Genomic DNA, 20441 nt, shown 5'->3' with positions numbered 1-20441 from the left:
TTTTTTACGGGAGATGCCGATTCATCTATACACTATCGCGTCAACTGGTGTGGTGCTACTAGTATTTGGGTGCATTCCTAAACGTCGAAATACATAGCATCAGTCTCTATTATTTCTAAACCGTACTAGAAAGAACGTCTAACATGCGCCACCTAGTTGAAAATTTCATCAAAACGTGATTTGGCATTACAATCTGCTGAAGTTAACAAATAAAAGATACTGATGCTTTGTATTTGACGTTTTGGAATGCATTCTTTCTAATGGTCGGTGCTGATGCACAGCTCGACAATTGACATTTCGTGGGCCATCGCCATGTCAAAAACGATAGTCGCTATCATAGAAAAAGGATGGAAGACGACCAACTGGTAGTATTAAAATTCACAGCTAAAAACTTTTTCTGCAGGGTATGTATGCACATATCTGTGGTCACAAGCAATAACCGCCTAAGTCGACTTAAGAAAGAATGGAGTTGTATATGCTAACGTATTCCTTTCCATGCGTATGTGAAATCCCCATCTCGCCAGCTAGACTACTTACAAATTAAAGGCGAAAATATTTTGGTTACCCCATAAATATAACATTACAATCCAAATGTTTAAAAGTGTTTTTCTCGATTTCAGGATTTTCAACTTCAGCGGTTATTGCTTATCACCACAGATATGTAGGTTAGGGTGGTCCAAAAAAAAATTAAAACAAAACATGCAGTGGGGGACCAAAAAAAAATCGTTAGCATAGAAAAAATTAAACAAACAACTGGGTTTCATTATTGGAGGTCTCCTGAAGAGAAACAGAGTCTTCCGATCGAAACGTATTGATTTTCATGAATTCCTTTCAATTTCTGCGAAAAATTGTTTTTTCCAATATAAAAATATAGAAATATGGCAACGTTGATCAGGATTAACGGCGCAGTTGATCTGATCAAAATTGTGCCTTGACAGACGGCAGTAATGCGGATTTATGAGCCGCGAGGTCGTAGGTTCGAGTCCCACGGCAAGTAGTATATTCATTTAAACTTGAACTATATTTTTTTTAACTTTGTTTTTTAGTAAAATTAAACTCTAAACATTTAAATTAACTAATAATAAAATAATAATAAAAATGTGAAATAAAATAAAAAACGAAAATAAAGTAGATCAAATAAAATTTAAAAAAATAATAAAAAACACAATTTTTTTTTTGCCACCGGCCCAACCGAGGTTCGAACCTGGGACCTACACGCTCGTAGTACGCAGCTCTTACCACTCATCTACCGCGGATGAGGGAACCAGGTGCTTTGTTTGCGTATTTGTTTGCGCAGGGAGCGTAGAACACAAAGAAAATTAAAAACTAGCATGGACATCCACCTTGTTGTCGATAATGCAGTCACCGTATTAATTCAAATAAGTTCTTATTCAATTTAAATTGGATTCCTATCTGAATTCGTATGGTGACTGCATTACTAATTAATTCTAGGATTTAATCCGGATCAACTGCAAGTAATACCCGAGATAATTCCGAATTAAAGAGTTCATCCGGATCGACGCTGCCGTCCGTCTATGCTTTAAGAGACATGGAAAATTGTGAGCGCTTTGAGCGACCTTTAAATATTTTTTGATTTCAAAACCAAAAAAGTGGTATAGCATTAGAATTCTGAAATTACTTTTTTACCACCCTAATGTAGGTACAATACACATTTAAAATATTTGATTGAGTTCAATATTCAAATACAAAAGTGGAAGAATTACATAAAACAAAACCGGCCAGCAATTCCGTAAATGCTAAGCGTGACGATGTGGCGCTGAACGCTCACTACTTTATTGTTATTTACTTTTTTTTTATTAAACAATTTAACTGCCCAGTTGATAGCCATTAAACAAATCGCGCGCGCTCCCCAACACTCACGCTCGCGAAAAAATGTTGCCAAGACTGGGTTCACACGGAGAAACTTTTGTTGCTCATTTTCGCCAATTTCTCTTTTGGTGTTGCCCTTCGCGTGCACACAGAGCAATTCTTTTGTACACAATTGTTGTTGTCGGCTGTAAACGGCCAACCAGGGCTGCCAACTTGGGTCAAGCCGTGCCATTTTTGGCCCTATTTGACTTTTGAAAAAAAAAAAATATTTCAATAAATTATTGTGAAATCCTTTGCGTGTACTTCGTTTTCTCAACTAATTCTATAGTGCATAGCACTGGCGTGTCTTACTTTGGCATTGGATTTTTGTTTTGGAAATGTGTTTCTAATTTTAACGCTAAATGGGAAGAATTAAAAAGAATGGCACCTTTTTTGGCACTTTTATTTTTCTATTTGGCACTTTTTTATCCTCGATATGGCACTTCATGGCCAAGTATAGTTGGCAGCCCTGCGGCCAACTAGAATTACTCAGACGAACGAGAGCACAAAGCGTGTTACCCGAGCATGAGCAACTCGGTGCCCTTCCCCTTCCTCGTCACTCCCGCCCCCACAAGTAACCAGTTGCCGCGACAAAAGTTTCTCTGTCTGAACCTAGACCAAGCGCTCTTCACCTTGCTCAAATTAAAACAGTATAAGATCATTAGGAATTTGATTAAGTGTGCAGGTATAATCACTTACTCTCTCTCTCGTTCTCTCCTTTAGTGATGGAGAAATATCGATGGTGGTCGATACTGGTTGCATTCTGCCGCTACTATCGAATTTTTCTAAACGCTATCGATAGTTGTATGTTGCTCACATTGTTAAAATTGGACAATAAAATATACATAAATACATACACATATCATCACTAGATGCGAATAAAGCCGCGAGCCCAAAAGTTTACCGTGAAGAGTGAAGCATACAAAAACTTCAGCGAAGAAAGACCCCTAACATAGTTGACGGCGAAGAAAGACGCTTAAACTTAGTTTCGCGGTCAACTATGTTTCCGGTGAAACTGCAAATTCCCTAAAGAATTTTTGGGGAATGATGCTGAAGTGACAGTCATTGGCCAGGTATAAATTTAACCTCAAATTCTTCTTGGGGCATAAAATATGTAACCAAATTTGCCTATATGCAAAATGTTAAGCCCAGTTTTACCAATCGATTTTAAATTTATCAGATCGTTATAATTTAGAAAAATCAGGAAGAGTCTGGAGTTCTTTTGTGGAATTTAGTTGGGGAAATTTTCCTATAAGGGCGGTCATTGAAGAGACAGTGAGCGAGGGGGAGTGGTCGTGACACCTGCGACCCTCCTCTCCCTTTTGGAGAGGCCATGAATCGCTATTGACAAAAATGCAACCCCCGACCAACCAGGCCCCCTATGGATCCCTAGGGAACCCTAAGAAAAATGGCCAAAAGTCACAATTTTCACCATAGGGGGCCTAGGTGGTCGGTAGTAACATTTTTATCAATGGCGGTGCATGCCCTCTCCAAAAATGGCGGTTGGTGCCACGCCCACTCCCCCTACGATCACCATCTCTTTAACGACCGTGCTTATTGGAAAGCCAACCCATTTAGTTATTTATTTTTAACATTTATTGTTGCTTTGAAAAAGATGTCTACGATACCTTTGTTTGTACCTAATAAATGGTAATTTGTAACAATAAATTGCACAAAAAATTAAAAAAAAAAATTGTACTCCTGTTTTGTGTCTTGTACTGCTTTTTTTCTATCGCAAATATAAATGTAATCCTTTCTCCGTTTCAAAATCTGGCAACCCTATTAGATGTTGTCACACAAAGTGCTGGGACCTACAGTTTTACGCCGACTCCGAATAGCGATTGTATTTTTATGAGAAGCTGTTTTCATGACAGAAATACACTCGGAGATTTGCCGTTGCCTGCCTAGTGGCGACCGCTGTTAAAAAAAAACGTTTTTCTATATTTTTTTGCGATATTGCTATGACCAGGGTTTGAACCCAGACACTGCGTATTGGAAGCGCGTACTGCTAACCACTACACCACAGCTACCGCCGTTCCCTTTTTAATAGTTTTATGTTAATTAATCCCAGTGAATAAAAATGTTACGTTTTTAAAAGCTTTTATTTAACTTCACTTTCATACAAATATCTCCTCGAATTTTGCTGTCAATTCAAGCCAACTTTCCGATGAGCTAGAGACTTGAAACTTTAAACTATCGCAAAACCCGATGACAGTGTAATATGAAAGATGAATCCACTAGGTGGCGCAGGTTAAGGGCCGGTTTCTCTATCTCCGGTTAACACTAATCCCCCGTTAAACATCGTTACCGACCTTATCGACTCCCTCTTATATGCATGGAGTTAGAACGTCGATAACAATGTTTAACCGGGGAGTTAGTGTTAACCAGAGATGGAGAAACCGGCCCTTACAGATGTTTCAAATACCCGTATTACGGTCCGATATGGTTCATATTTGGAATGCATATATATTACTTTTATGGAAGGAAATAGCTCCAAAAAAGGTTATTTTGATTTATTTTATTTGCAAAAACTTATTCGGGTGTATTCAAAGTCAAAATTAAGTTCATACTCAAAGCTTCTTGCGACTTTTTGACGTAATTTTTAATAAGTTATCTGTCAAAAACACTGCAACTAACTTTAATTACCTACTTAATTTTGCCTTTAAACGCCCTATTTTTTCACAAAAATCGATGTTTTGCCTTAAAACATCGATGGTCGCAAACATCGATGTTTCTCCACCGCTACTACTTACACAATGAACAGAGAAGTGAAAATCAAGAAAAAAATAAATCTCTTAGCTACAAAAAAGGAACTGGTCAAACATGCTTGAGCAAAGTAAGTCATCGCACCGCACCGTGACCTTACCCCACCCCACCAACAAGCAAAAAAAAATAAAGACAAAATTTGCACGACTGCGACAAACAGCAGTGAAATTTTGTGTTCCTTCTCGGACACCGTCATCACAATCATCATGAATCATGATCTTCGTTTTTTACTACAGCAATTATTGTGTGCGAGCGTGTGTTTGTTTGTTCGGGTCTTCTATGTTCTCTCAATTTTGTTGGCAGTTGCTTCTGTGCTATTATTCCGTACCCCACCTGCCTAGCAGTGGTCCGGCCTTCTCTATTAGTGCCGTCGATTTTTCGTCATATGTTTCGAGCCCCATACGTTTCCACTCAGGCATCCAATCCCGGACTATTTTGTGAATCCCGAGATTTCAGGAACTTAAATTGGTAATCCCGGTTTCCCGGGATATTTCGGGATATTATTACCATTAATTTAAATATGCTGACAAACTAGTTTCGTAGTTTGGCTTTAGTGCGGATACTAGAAATAAAAATTAATTTGCGTTTTTAACCAAAGAAATATAAATGGCTTTATTTTATAGTAGTTTATAAAGGCAATTACTAGGCCTCTACGATGAGCAGAACCCGAGATATAAAAATTTGAAAAAGTACATGATTAGTCAGAATCACGAAAAAATCCAAACTTTGATAATCATACATATGTATATCCGAAGAAAAAAAGACAAAATGTGAAGCCAATCGAAATTTGGATTCCAAATTTGGTGTCCGTTAAGGAAAAGAATAGCCCTTTATATGTTATATATATTTTAATAAAGAATAATAGGAGTGTGAGAATTGTAATATATCTGTGGGCACAAATTGCGGCTCTAGAGGCGCTTATTAAAGAAATAACATCCACGAGGGAACTGTATTATCGACTATCTTCTTTACAAGAAACTTCATGCATGTATTTTAGGAAAAATACCAGGTTTGGAGATATTCAGTATTTCTGACTCCATAACTAAAGATAACATCTGCTTCAGTTGAAATCAGGTAGGTATTAAATAGCAAAAACAAAACTAATTTAAATATGAATGTGTTTTTAATCGAAACTTTTTTAGAACCTTCTTTTATTTCTACTTAAACGAAAGATTTACAAATATTATTAGAATTAATTTCCACGACAAAATACAAGACCTTTAGAGATGACACCCGCCATTAATATCTGGACATCCCTTTCGTTGATGGATTCAGCCTGTTTTCGCCACATTCTGCAGAACTGCGTTTTTCGTGAAGCCGTGCATTTTGTTTCTTTTTCTAATTTTGATGTCATATGGGCCCAATAACACTCGATCGTTTGCAGCTCTGGGCAATTCGGAGGATCGGCCTCTTTTAGTACAATGTTGATTCCATTTTGTGTATAAAACTCTTGCGCTTTTTTGCACAATGGCTTTTTGCCAGATCAGGCCAAAACAATACAGGCTCTCAGAACAATACTCCATGTGCAACAACACGTTCAGAAATATTCGGATTGCTTTTCAAAGTCCTTAGAACATCCTTCTCCACCATTTTATTTATACAGCCTGATTTTCCGCCAGATTCCGCCTTTCTCTCAATGCTGCCATTTTTCTTAAAATTTGACAGTACATTTTGAACCGTCGACCTTCCAGTTTTCAGCAATTTTACCAACCGACATTAGGAGATGTGTGGATTTTGCATGAATTCGTCAAGAATCAATTTTCTTTGCTGAAGTTCTTTGCTCTCCACATCACTTATTTTTTTAATTTACGAATATGAAAATTAATTGTAATAAATAAAAACAAAAGCAAAACCAGCACACTAAATAAACGGCTGATCGAATAGTCGATAGCAAAGTTGTGCTATGTAGAGTGCTGCCATATTTCAAATGAAACAGTTCTTATTTGCTTTTTACCATCCGCTATATTAGCCTAATATTATTAGGTATTCGGTATTAATGATTTTTTTCAGTGTCAGTAACACCAATGTCATAGATATAACATATGAATTTTTGGTACCCATTGGAGACGGTTAAGGCGTGACGCATAGGGGGAAAAGTACAAATTACTCTATGAAGACTAAAAAAATTAAAATTAATTGTTTTTTTTTTATATAATACCCAAAATCGATACTACCATAATCGAAGATTTCCCATATAAATTTTAGTCCCTATTGGACTCGATTAAGGCGTGTCGCAAAGGGGTCAAAGGCCAGATGCCTCTAGGGACTCAAAAAATGTAATTTTTTTTTCATTTAATGCCTAAAATCAATACCACTAAAGTCGAGGACATCACATATAAATTTTAGTCCCGATTGAAGTCGGCTAAGACGTCGTCATAGGGTAATCTGAACTTTGACCCCTGTGCGACACGCTGTAACCCACTTCAATCGGGACCAAAATTTATATGTGATATGTTCGACTATAGTAGCATCGACGTAGGGATTGAGGCTCAGAAAATCTGACATAAAAGTTTTCTTCCTACATTTAAGGACCACCCTAATGTAGGTAGGTATGGACATGTGTAAGCCCAAGTTCTGCTACGACTTCGTTGTGAATTCTTCTCCACGGGTAGCCAACACTTTCTTCTTCACAAATGTACCTATGTATGTCTTTCTTCTGTGAGTTTCCCATGTTTATTATTTTACTACATAGCACCTACTTCCATGCCATGTTTTATCGCTTATTCATGTTACATTTATTTGCATTTTCCTTTTACTCTCTAAACTCGTTTTTGTTTTCTTCATACATAAATAAATATAAGCACACAATTTTGCCGCATTTCTTTCAACACACTTTTACTGTTTTTTTTTACTCCTTGTTAGTCTGCCCATATTTTTCCCTCGCTTTGCACAAGAACCTGTCTGCCACTATTTTGTAGATCTTCATCTGCCTCCGCACCCCCTCCTCGGAGCAATACATCGCTTTAGCTGCACACACACACACAGGTATATATGACACACTTTTTTCTTTTCTTCATCAGCGGCCGTGTCATATCTTTTGCCACTCGATCGCTGAACGGCTTAGCTGATCCAGCTGCTCGCTTTGATTTATCATCCCTCCACGAACTCACTAGAGTTGGCAACAGTGTTGCCGTTGTGCGCCTAAAGGCTCAATTTGACTATTTTTAGGCGCCAATACCCTTTGACCAGACTTTCTTAAAATTTTGTTTTGTCCCGCTATTTTCTTCTTAACCGCAAACGTTCTAGCAGCGAAAGGGCTATATAATACATGCAAATTCGAATTTGACTTGGGATCTCAGATTTATTTATAATATGGTAACCCGTTGTTTTTTCGTCAAGTACCCCTTTTTTGCGACTTTCTGAAAAATTCTCAACGGCAACACTGGTTGTGAAGATGCGACCGATCGCAAATGAGCTTACCACACACTCAGCTCTTCAAGGATGGTGGCGGTGGCTTTTTTCTTGATGTTCTCTTCAGCCGCATCGTCAGCATCATGGAGAATTTTTACGGCTTTTGTTCACGTACATCCATATGTACATACTCAGGTATTTGGCGTAGTCACAGACAGCTTTTTTTTTAATTTATCTCCTCTAAATGCCAGTAATCAACTCTCAAGAAAAGCAACAGAAATGTATGCCCGTTCCATTATTTCTAGAGGAAAGAGTGAGGCAACAGGCTATGAAATAGCAGATGTCAAAATTCTTTGGTCACACACACGAAATAATGACAATTTTTTTCTTTACTTTTGAGAGCTGCATGCTGGCCTTAAGTAAGATAACCAAAGTTTAGTTGAGCGGCTTTTTTCCCCCAGTTCGCCATTTCAGCCACAACTTGTATGTAGGTACGTTACTTTCAACTCCGATTTGCCCTCATTCACCCGTTGCACTCGCTCGTCGGAAGCGGAAGGCCGTTTATTGTTTGTTTACTTATTTACTTGTTTTGTTTTCGTCTCAACGATTTATTTTCATTTTTTAACCACATGCTTTTCTACAATTTTTCACACTACCGGCTTTTTGACCATTACTTGCTTATGCACTTACACGCTTATGTACATCTAAATATATACATAGATATGCGCATACCTGTTTCTTCATGTTCGCTCATTGATTTGACAGAGATAACAAACATTTTCTTGGTATTGAGGTTAAGTACGGGTGTATACATGTGCGTACAAATATTCAAGTCGCTATAGATAAAATGGACTATTTTATTGATAGTTCGTTGAGCATGATTTTTAGAAACTTCCAAGCCGTTGTCTTAATAATAAAGTATATTTTTTTTAAGTATCTTCTCGGTATTTTATAGACATAGTCTCTAAGATGAAAGTCATTACTAAAACATTTAAATTTGCATGTAAAATCCCATCTTAAACTAGAGCAGTCTTGAAGACATCCAATAATAAACTCAAGATGTCAGTCGGGAAAAATGGAGTCGCAGTGACATCACCCGATTACATATGACAGGGTACGAGTATCAATTTCGCGGCTGCAAAACAGCAAAGCTGTTGGAGCTCATGCCCTGCCAGCCGAGATATTCAACTCTTATGCAAAATATGGTCAGAGGAAAGTATGCCTGGCGATTGGAATTAAATCCAAAGGAAAGGCGACCCTGCAATTAGCGGCAACTATCGCGGGAACAGCCTTCTAAGCATAAGTTACAAGGTTATATTGAGCGCATTGTGTGAAAGACTGAAACCCAACGTCAACAAGCTGATTGGGCCTTATCAGTGTGGTTTTAGACCTTGCCAATCCACCATCTGCCAGATACTCACTATACGCCAAATCATGGAAAAGACGCGATAAACTCTTCATCCAGTTATGGACTCCAAAGCTGCTTTTGACAGCACGAAAAGGAGTTGACTATACGATGCGATGTTTGAATTTAGTATCCCAGCGAAATTAATGGGACTGCTTATAATAACTTTGAGCAATATTACTAGGTCCCTCAGAACTTAGAAGAATTTCTCCAAGTCGTATTAAACAATGAAGGAAGTTTCCAAGGCGCATTATCTCACGAAGAAACGACTCAAATAGTTGCAGAGATCTTGCAAATTGGCACCATTAGACTTCTTTCTCTTGCGCTACGTGAAAAGTGTGGTATATGTCGACCAGCCCGAGATGATTAATAAGGAAATCATAAGCATTATAAATGGGATCCTGTGTTGCCAGAGGATGGATATAAACGGATGATATGTGTAATACTTAAATGTCATAGACTAAACACATTACGAAAAGAGAATCTCCGGTCTTATTGAATCACCCTATATATAATAGCTATATGTCAAACGCAACGTACATACATGCAAATAAAGTTACCTAAATAGTTTTTTACTCAACCGATTCATTTGATAAACCAAGGGCCGTTTTCTCAAGTAACCTTTAACATTAAAGCTCACTTTATATTTAAAGTTTTCATTAAAATTTATGGTTGTATCTAAAGTAAAGTTATCGGTTTTAAATTGGCTTACAACCAAGAAACATACATAGGTCAAAAACCTTATTTTAGACATAGTTACATATGTATATATTTCAAAGCAACCTTTAAATATAAAGTGAACTTTAAATAAACGGTTACTAGAGAAAATGGCACCTAGTAGATATTTAATTGCAGATAACAATTTGAAAGATAATCTTTTCTCAAACTCACACACCGATTATCCAACCAAGTAGTATGTTTGTACGATGAACACTTCCATTTCAAAATTTTTCTCTCTAAATCTCAACTATCGCTAAATCCACTTAAGACACATTAACTCGTTCTGAAACGACAACAGGTAGAATACTTACATCAAATATACCTTCGACGTTGTCACTCCGTCGAGATGATCTCTGCAATCGTTGGGTACTTTTTTTTTATTTTGTTGCTGAAACAATGACGTCAATTTTATTTTTTTTTTTTTTTGTATTACTAAGCAGTTTCGGCCGCTGGCCGGAATTTTAATGAATGCAAGTATGTAGGTATTTATTTTAGTTCTGCGCTCTCACTCACGCTGTGCTGTGCTTGCTCTCTAATAACATAAATTTTCACTCTGCTACACTTTTCACTTCACTTTTATCTCACTGCATGCAGCTGAACACACTTTGCTGGTATTTTTATTTACCTTTTTTGTTATGTCACTTAACACTGTTACTTTTCAATTTTCGCTGTTTGTCTTCTTATCACTTTTGAATGGTCGAACAGAACCAAAACACATGTGACACTATGGCTTGTACAATGAAAATTAATTTTCAGCGCCAAATTAACAAATTACTATCGTTAGCTTGGTTGTCTCGTTGGTTGTATTTTCGAAGATTTTCCAAAAATGTTTAACCGAAGGAGCTTTAGCTGCTAGTTTATTTCTGATTATTAGTTTCTGCGCCGCGTTTGCACTTTGAGCTGGTTTTTCCTTTTTCGCGAATAAATTAATTATTTTGCATTCATTTTTTTTTAATTTCTTCTTCTCAAAGTTATCTAGATATATGCCTCCTACAAAAACACAACACATTTTCGTCATCCAACGTTGGCGAAAGGAAAGAAAGAGAACAGAAATTGAACCCCTTTGTTTAAAGCGGGTAAGTAATTAAGTAGTTACATACATCGTATATCTTGGAGGTATTACGCGCTAGCAATTCTCTTTTATTATTAACTTTTTTGTTATCTATTCCTAAGATCACAGCTGTTCAGCAGTGATCTTAAAGCTTAAACAGACGGCAGCGTTAATCCGGATTAACTCGGTCTAAATCCGGATCAACTGCAGTTAATTCCCGAGTTGATCCGGAACCACGCTGCCGTCTGTTGATGCTTTAAGACCACTAGCGCAGCGCAGATTTAATACATCTTCGCGATGCGACGCTGACAATGAAACGACACTTTAGCCACAGACACACAACAACACAAAAAAACACGTCAACGAGAAGAAAGTAAAAGATATGTTGAAATAAAAAAGAAAAACTCGTTTCGTTCGCTGCTTCTTTGCCTAACTAAATACGCGACCGACTGAATAACTATTAAATAGCGTACTGGACTGAGAAGTGGCGGACAAACGACTGACCGCGCGCACAGCACTTGGACTGCCTACTTGAACGCCTGCCTGCCTGCGCGCTTTCTTGCTTGCGTGACTGCCTCCTGGGCTAACTCGCTGGCTGACTTGCTGACTGGCGGCTGACTATAGCGTATCTCTCGACACGGCAGCGAGGCAGAGTACTACCAGCTCATATATAGAGTATTACATGCTTATTTTAAGTGGAAAGGAAGCAACACAGTCAGATCCAGAAAGGCAAACCGGCCGCGACTGCGATCGATGCTGAGTTGAATTGAGTTACTTTATGTTTAGTGGATCAGCAACGGGCGCGGCTGACAAGAAGTGGGTAATGGATTATTGAAGTTATGCGAAACAAAGTGGAGCTCGGCGTAAAATGTATTATGTGCATATGTGAACCGGCTATTGGAAGTCACATCGGATCACTAAGATGAAATTTGTAAAACGCTTACTGTGTGCATGATGCGAATATACAACAATGTACATATATGAATGGTTGTGTGATAATTACAGAGCGCTTGCGATAAAAAAAAATCGAACAATCAAAGCAAGCAGACGTCACGTCATTACATTAATTTTGCATCGATTTGTAACGAAAATCGAATTTCGCGGCCTGGCAAACCACAAAAGCGGGAAGCCGAGATGCGCTACGAAACCGCAGAAACGATGTGCTTTCGAAATGTGGCTAAACGCAGAAATTGTGCACACCAACTTATTTGCTGAGCCTTTGGACCTCACGCCTATTTGGAAGTTTAAAAAAAAAACACATAAAATTAGCGGACAAAAATCGAAAGCAATACTATCTAAATATTTCTTCAAGCTCCTACATACAAATGTAGGTACATATATACAATGTTTACAACCGATTCATCTCACATCACAGCTGGTCTAAAAGCCTCCCTCCTTTTCCTCTTTCCACCAAATCACAACGTAAATGGCACTCGCTTTCGCCAGCCAAAAAACGGCAAACGCTCACCGAAAAGCGCAGTTACCCACGGACGTAAAACCGAAGAACGTGTCAGCTGACACGATCTATCTTATGGGATCTGCGTGCGAACAAAAATTCAGCACCGCATGACCTTTCCATCAACAGCACACTTGATATCTTTCTACGTACTGCTACGCTACGCTACGTATACGTTCGTGGGTAACCGCGCTCGAACATGCACAAACACTCCCACGTTGCGATCGTAGCTGGTGAGAAGTAGCCATCGCGTACATGCATACATACTAAATTTAATTTGCGAAGCATTTTCTAAAAATATCTTTTATTCTAAATTTTTGTGATTAGGTGATCGTGATGAACGCGCAATTTGCCTTGGAGTAGGTGAATTTGTTGCGTGGCAGCGCAAAAATCTCCGACTTACATACATACATACATATGCACACCTATACACACAGTTAGATAGGCATAAATATCATATACATATGTATGTATGTAGCAAGAATGTTGCTATTCGTTCGCTTATTTTTTTTTCATTTAAGCATAAATAAAAATAATTTCTGTTACAAAAAAAGTGTTTTCATTCCGCCCGCCAGTTGGATGCTTCTCCACCAGCTTCATTACTTTTTTTCAAATTTTTTTTTTGTTGTGTTTTTCACCGATATTTTTTATTGTGAGCTTTTGCGCTTCTCGTCTTTCGCGCATATTTTAGACTTTTATGATTTTTTACCCACACGAGCAGGCACACATTCGCACCAAGAATGATAGAGAAGAAGATTGCGCCCTCAACGTTCCGCTATCTTTTTTTTGGTTTGAGTTTGACAGCCAGCTGCTTTAACGTGACGTCATAAGCGAAACGAAAATTTACCACCAAGAGCAACAAACTAACAATGAAGTGAAAAAAGCTGATTTTTACAAAGTTAGTGTTCGGTGACAAGTTCCAATAACGATATTTCAGACAAATCGTTGATGAACAACTATTTTTCATTTCCGTTTGCTGTGGCTTTGGCATTATTTGCAAGAACTATTCACTAAAATTGTAACTAAGGTTTTAATATCTATTAATTCTTTCCGATAATCAGCAATGTATGTGTGCAATAAAATTTTTAACAGAAAACACAAAATCACTTCGATTTTATTTAGATATTTATCTACTTTTTTTTATCCACAGCTTTTCCAATTAGGCAACTTTTGATAGCTTTTGGTCACATATTTGCCTGGCACATTTACTTAACTTTTTCTTCTAGCATTTCTCATAACAAACTAATACATAGTGTTTATTTTACAATATTACGTGAATGTTCGCAATTTTGTTTATCATTTGTATAGGATTTTGCCACTTCTTCTTTGTCTATTATTCGTACTGTTTCGTTCATAACGTCACAGCAAGGCTGAGGGCGCAATCTTCGTTTCTATCATTCTTGCATTCACACACTAATATTACATTAGTGTTCTTCTGCGTTTCGTCTCTTTCTTTCGTTCTTTCGTTTTACATTTTCCATTACGCGTTTATGTACATTTTTTTTTATCGTTAGTTTTTTCGACCTACGTTTGAGAACGTAAATTCTTCCTGGTTTTGTTTTTTCATTTTGCATTATATTAAATATTTTTGTTTATTAGACCTCCGCAAGGGCCATCATGATCATCAGCCAGTCACTGTTGCTGTTGTTGAAATCACTTTCGTCGTCGCACTCGTTAGCTTCGTTTGACGTTTATGATTAAAAGTAGCGAATAATAAACGGCGAAATAAAAATAAATAGGTATCACTCACAAATTGCTAACGCAGCGAACGACCTCGTGGCTTCTTACCGAAGAAACTCTAGTACAGGCCCTACTTGCTTTCTAGTTGGATGCGAACAGACAACTGACGATGTACAGCGGATCCCAAAAGCGCCACAGCCCGTATCGACAGCAAAAGTAAGAGCAACCACTAAAGCTACACATATACAAACGTGAGGCGGCAGCAGCGCCAACAACGCAACGCTTACACATCGACCATGTGGATGTCGAGGTGTCGTCGTTTAGTCGTTTAGTCGTTTTGTATCAACGTCGTAGTATTTGTCGTACATAAGTCTCGTCTCGTCTCGTCTCGTCGGCTAACAGCGCCATATGGGGCGAAATAGCTGTACGTTTTAGCAATTCAGGCTCCACCAGCTTCGTAGCGATAACTGATTGTGTCGGTGGTTGCAAAACCGAGTGCGGCAGCAGCAAGAACAACAAACAGCGCAAAAATCGCTATAACCAACAGCACGTCAATGGCAACGGTTACGGCTACGGTGGCGACGTGTCCAATAACGATGACGTCGCCAGCAACGTCTGCGCCAACGTTGATAGCGTCGCGCGACCCCAACAGTCACACACGTACAGCCAGCCCCATACTCAATGTGCCCAATCAGCCGATTTGGCGGTGGCGTGCTGGAGCAGCGTTACGTTGTCATACATTCCAAAAGCATTCATTCTCAAATTCGCTGGCCGTGGGCGCAATGCTGGACAGTGCTGTTTAGTGGGCGCTAAAGTTTGTTGTGTTCATTTCTCTTTCGCGCAATTGAGTTCGCGCTCATACTCTCAATTATGGTTTGGCGGTGGGCGCTATCCGCGCGCGCTCGTTTTGTACTTATCAAGCACAGTGGCTCACAAGTGCACAAAATTACCAGACTCTACATACTTACTAACTAGTAAAAAGTGGGGCACATTCAGCTTTTAGGGCTTTTGTCATCGAAAGTTCAGTAAAGTTGTGAAATATCGTGAAACCACGTTCTGTGGGGGGGAGTGGCATTTTTGTTCGCCGTTAGCCTGAAACTTTGTTTGGATTCAAACGTATCGGAGAGGTCCTTCCCAATCCTGATAGAGCTTGGTGTAGCTTAGCGTTACGCGGGAATACCAAATTCAGATAACGCGGCATATAAGTAACTCCGTTTCATGATGTGAAGAACGGTCTATGGTGTATTGACCAGGTCTAAAGGTCCAATCAGTTCGTTGACGGTGGGTTTCAGCCTTTCATACGATGTTTATGTAACTGGTTCCATGGTATTTTGTCAGACTTCTCGCCGCAGCACTTGAATAGCTCAGCTGGCAAGCTATTCGCGAAATTGCTATAATTTCCTCATCATGACCGGGTGATACGACATCGACTCGGCGGACTTTGAATGGAGACTCGGATTTATCTCCTCCGTTTATTTAATTTAATAATGTAAGCGCGCAGGACATCTCTGGCTAGGTTGCCTTTGTTTTTCTAACAGTAGTTTGCGCTCGTCCTGAAGCCTTCAGTACGTCGCCTAAATTTGTGATAAAATGTTTTCCAGTTCTTCCTTTCGGGCTGCTATTTAAACGCTTCGCACTCACTAATCTTGACCGCTCTCGTTTTATAACGAAAAATACAGTCCGCTTTCTGCTTTAGTTCCTTATATTGATCCCACATAACTCACGTTGGGCCCGATCGAAGCGTTGTACTATAGACGTAGAGTATTATATTTGCAGCGACTTTACACTGCCTGTCGTACTAATTGATCTTTCAGGCTCTCCGAAATTTCTTCGCATTGTTGGATGCAAATTTTTGCTGCACTGAGGCGTATACGTATCTTGGCTGTGGCAGGGGGTAAATCCAGTGAGACTTCTGGATAGGATAGCAGTTCGTAGCATTAGTTATGGATTGGGGTTGTTTGCATTCACTGACTCTCAAACAAAATGACGAGACATAAAATTGCATTGCTGTGAAATGAAGTGTCGAATTGAAGTTTTGGCAGAGAACTTGTACGGAGAAAGATTAAAAGACACGGCTGTGTCTTTCGAGTGAACTATTAAAAAGGGCAGCATTAACTAAAATATTCCAACGCGATAAGCGAATACAAGACATTTATACAGAAGTAATAACATTGAAGCGGGTTGCCAGGTACCTTAAAATTTTATTTAAATCTATGTATGTAAGTATATTTATTGGGGCGGAGTAATTAAATTTCGAAAAAGGTTTATGAAATATTCGAATTCTACGTTCGATTCGAAGCAAAAATGGTAAAGAAACTATACACCTAAAATTACGTTTGACCCTCAGTTTTAAAAAGAAAAATCAGTGTATTATATTTTTTTCTGAACGAAATTTCTTTTTCATTTAATCAATTTTGTATTTTCTTCATATTTAAGAAACTAGTTCCCAAAACCGAGAAAATAGAGAATTATATATAATATTTTTTGTAGAATGAAAAATAAATTTCGACCAAAAAAGTTACAATGTACCGCTTTTTCTTTTGAAAATTGGGAGGGTAAAACGTAATTTTTGGTATATAGTTTGTTTGTAATTTTTGCTTAAAATCAATCGTAGAACTTTAATTTGCACTTTCTTCGAAAATTTTGCTCCGAAAAAATTACTCCGCCCTAACATACTACATATATATGCATGTATAAAAACGTGTGTAATTTCGATAACTTGCTTTTGTATTGTTAAGAATGACAAGGGGAATGGTCGGAGATTGCACTTTGGTACTTAAGAGGTACTTTCGTGCAGAGAGTATACAGTGACTCAAACAAGTGTTCCCGTGTTATTTATTAAAAAAATTGTATGTGAAAAATTTTCAAAGAGAGAAATAATTTTTTAAATACTTCTTTTCATAGGGAATTTTGATGTGTGTATGTGTGATTTTTTCAAATTTTTTCCTCAAACCCATTCTCGAGGTAATTGGAAAACTATTAAATCGATTTGTTTTTGTTTTTGCGCTGTAAAGTTTTTAAAAATGTATTAATCAAGCTCAAATTTCATATTTATTTATTTATTAGGTTTATGTATCAACCCTAAAAATTTTAAACAAATCAAACACAAGGAGTTTGAATCCCGTCCGTTTTGGTATAGAACGCCCCATATATTATGTTATTATAAAATCAACGTGATTTGTCGTTCGCTTGAAACTTGCATATCATGAGACTAAAACTGCACACAAAAATGATTCTGATTAAAAATCTCGAAATTTTGATGAAAATTTGTTGAATTTTTCGAAACTTTTTATTAAGTTTGGAAAGTTTTTAACAGAAAAATAACAAAAAAAAAATTTACTTAAAAAACCTTATGAATATTAAAAAAAAAAATAACACTGTTTGAACACTTGTTTCAGTCACTGTATATAGGCTAAAATAAGTATGCAATTTCTGAGCTCAAAGGCATTTTTTTTAGTTGTTTCTAAATATATGTAGGTTTAAAGGTAGTGGTATATTTTATGTTTTAAGGAGTATAATTTCATTAAAACTTAAATAATTTTCTAAACTTACAACAAATTAATTACTTTTTTTCCAAACGACAACAAAATAAGTATGTCGTTGGAAAGCAATCACAAAACTCACCAATCGACAACCACTTGCTTTGATCATACCAAAAATCGCTGAAAATTTTTGCGATTTAAAACATAAATAAAAATAAAAACCTTAATTACGTGTGTGGTTTGTACTTGATTTAAAAAAAAAAAAAATGGTTGCATGCCTTTAGGCATTTTTTCAAATTTCCTCAACAGTGGGGTCTTAAATAAATCAAAAATTGTTTTTTTATTCATTTGGTTCTTGCCTTATGATAAATTACCTAATTTCTATCTAATTTATTGACAGATTTTACAAAGCGAAATTACTTGATTTCGGCATTATTTGCTTATAAATTACAAATGAGCCGTAAATTACGATAATGTGAACATGCTTTAAGGCTGTCCCATACAAAATTTATATGCTTTTAAATTTTTTAAGGACCACCCTAAGATTTGCAAAAAAAAGCTTCGCTCCAACCAAATGCATATTTGATCTTTCGAATTGTCAAGGCCAAATCACACGATTGTTGCATTTGTACAAAGTTGTAGACAACACCGCAAATCTGTACAAATGCACCAATCTTGTGATTTGGCCTTGAGACCTTTTTGTACAAAAATCTGTAGTTAACTGACGATTCTGAGTTAACTACGCACTGTGAAATTGGCTCTCTGCATTCGATTGGTCGGTAGCTCCTACAAAAACATATATATTTTAATAAACGCTTTTTGCTAAACTCACAGAATTTTAATTTTGCTTTCTATCGCATCATCGTTCTTTTTTTATTATTAAATATTTTTGTTTTCATTTTGTTTAAAATATTAACTTTTGTATTTTGTACTTTCTTTGAAAAAGGTTCCAACAGTTCTTCACAGGTACTTAGTAGAGCGAGCAGAATAAGTTTAGAATTTACGTGGATGCAAACATTTTTTATACAAATGTACATACATACATACATATGTAGAATTTAAATTTTAATGCGCAAATGTTCACGTTCCTCAAGCAATCAAATTAAATTTAAATTCATTTTATTTCTAGTTTTTCTTTCTTGTAGCAGCAGGCCGCCAAGCGAGCGACGCGATATTCGTTTAATTTGTCAACACACATACGTACTTACATACAATGTAAGTATGTATGTATGTGGCTTCATACATGGGCAATTCTCAGAAACTTGAAAATTTTTTGTGATTTTTTTTTTTTATCGCGAACACATGTCTGAAATTCGAAAATTACGAAAATTTTTAAAATATAGCATTTTTATGCCAATTGATAAATCGGTTACCGAGATACGCATACAGTGAACCAAACAAAGACTGGGAAGCGGCATTTTTATTAGTTTTGGTCATTTTTCTTTAGTTTATTTAACGTTTATTATTATTTTTTTTATGAAAGTATAGCTAATAACTTAACACGCACGATATAAATTCAAATATCAGACTTTATGCAAAAATTTTACCAAAAATTTCTAACTCCTTGATCAGCGTCTTTAGACAAAATTTTGGTATTCAGTTTAGTGGCCTATCAAATTTTAGTAAAGAAAAGTGCACGTTTTAAGTATCTTGGACCTACCGTTGATTTTTGGCAATTTTTATTTTATTTATTTTTTTTGTTTGAGGGTGCTCTGCATTTTTTTCGTATAAAAAAAAAATCTAACATCAAGGGTAAGTCCTAGCATCTACAGCCAAAGCTCTTTCATTTAACTCCTCATTTTCGAAAATCGAACAAACAGTGCATGCGGATTTGATAATATGGGCAAAAATGCATTTGGGTATTATATATATAGCTTTTTTTGTTTTGTTTTTTTGTAATTTGTTTTAGGTACGCACCAGCTACAGTATACTATAAAACCCGCGAGTGTCAGAATTTAAAACTGGAAGTTTGACTCTTTATAACTTCTTTTCTATTGCAAGCACATACTTCTAACGGGCTGCATTCGATTTGCCTCTCCAAATACTACCAGCTAATTACAAACTAAAACATGAGCAATCAACGCACCAATTTTTGCAACGTAAAAATTAAAAAATGGCGGACTTATTTGTGAAAATTTACCAAATTTCATTTCCGAAAATTTACCAAATTTTATTTCCGAATTATATGCATATTTGGCTAGAAAATATGTACGGTGATCCTTTTAGTAAACCAGCGAAAATTGTGTGTCCGAATAAAAACTGGCGATTCATGCGAAAGTTCGAACTAAATGAGAATTGCCCACATATCTGTATCTACATTGGGGGTACATACATACATATGTATTTTAAATGGCAATTTTATACATATTTATGCATGTACATTAGGCTGTCCCATATTTGTATGAACAGATGTTTTTTTTACCAATTTTCGGTCTTGCCTCCCAAAACGTTGAGTATGGGTACAAAAAGAACAGTGCTAAAATTTTACACCCCTTGCGCCATGCCTTTCCTACCCAACTTGCGTTTGATGTGTGAATATCACATGGTGATCCATGTGCAGTAGCAGTTTACGCCGCCGCCCCCGCCATTTTTTGTCATTCCTCATGCGCCGCCGCCGCAATTGGAAAAAAATAAAAATTGTTGCAACATTCTTTCTTAGTA

The 20441-nt window shown here is 37.1% G+C and overlaps 1 protein-coding gene and 1 long non-coding RNA gene across 3 annotated transcripts in view; both read right to left on the bottom strand.

Annotated features, from left to right (window-relative positions):
- foxo (forkhead box, sub-group O) overlaps positions 1–10494 on the bottom strand; it is a 132041-nt gene extending 121547 nt beyond the window's left edge. The window contains exon 1 of the mRNA XM_017615072.1: positions 10423–10494. The gene's annotated coding sequence lies outside the window, so the exon portion shown is untranslated. The remainder of the gene's footprint in view (positions 1–10422) is intronic.
- Positions 10495–10537: 43 nt separating this feature from the next.
- LOC108362203 (uncharacterized) lies at positions 10538–14222 on the bottom strand. Of its 2 annotated transcripts, none has more exons than XR_001847430.1 (2): positions 14147–14222; positions 10538–11021 (listed from the first exon to the last, which is right to left on the bottom strand). It is a non-coding gene; the product is annotated as an uncharacterized LOC108362203 (long non-coding RNA). The 2 variants fall into 2 exon arrangements; XR_001847429.1 differs by having other exon boundaries at positions 14115–14186.
- Between the last annotated feature and the right edge of the window lie 6219 nt (positions 14223–20441).

This window comes from Rhagoletis zephyria, unplaced genomic scaffold, assembly GCF_001687245.7.
Source record: "Rhagoletis zephyria isolate East Lansing unplaced genomic scaffold, Rhagoletis_zephyria_1.1 Rzeph_scaffold_00961, whole genome shotgun sequence".
In the NCBI taxonomy this organism is placed as follows: domain Eukaryota; kingdom Metazoa; phylum Arthropoda; class Insecta; order Diptera; family Tephritidae; genus Rhagoletis; species Rhagoletis zephyria.
This window is presented reverse-complemented; position numbering and strand designations above follow the sequence as displayed.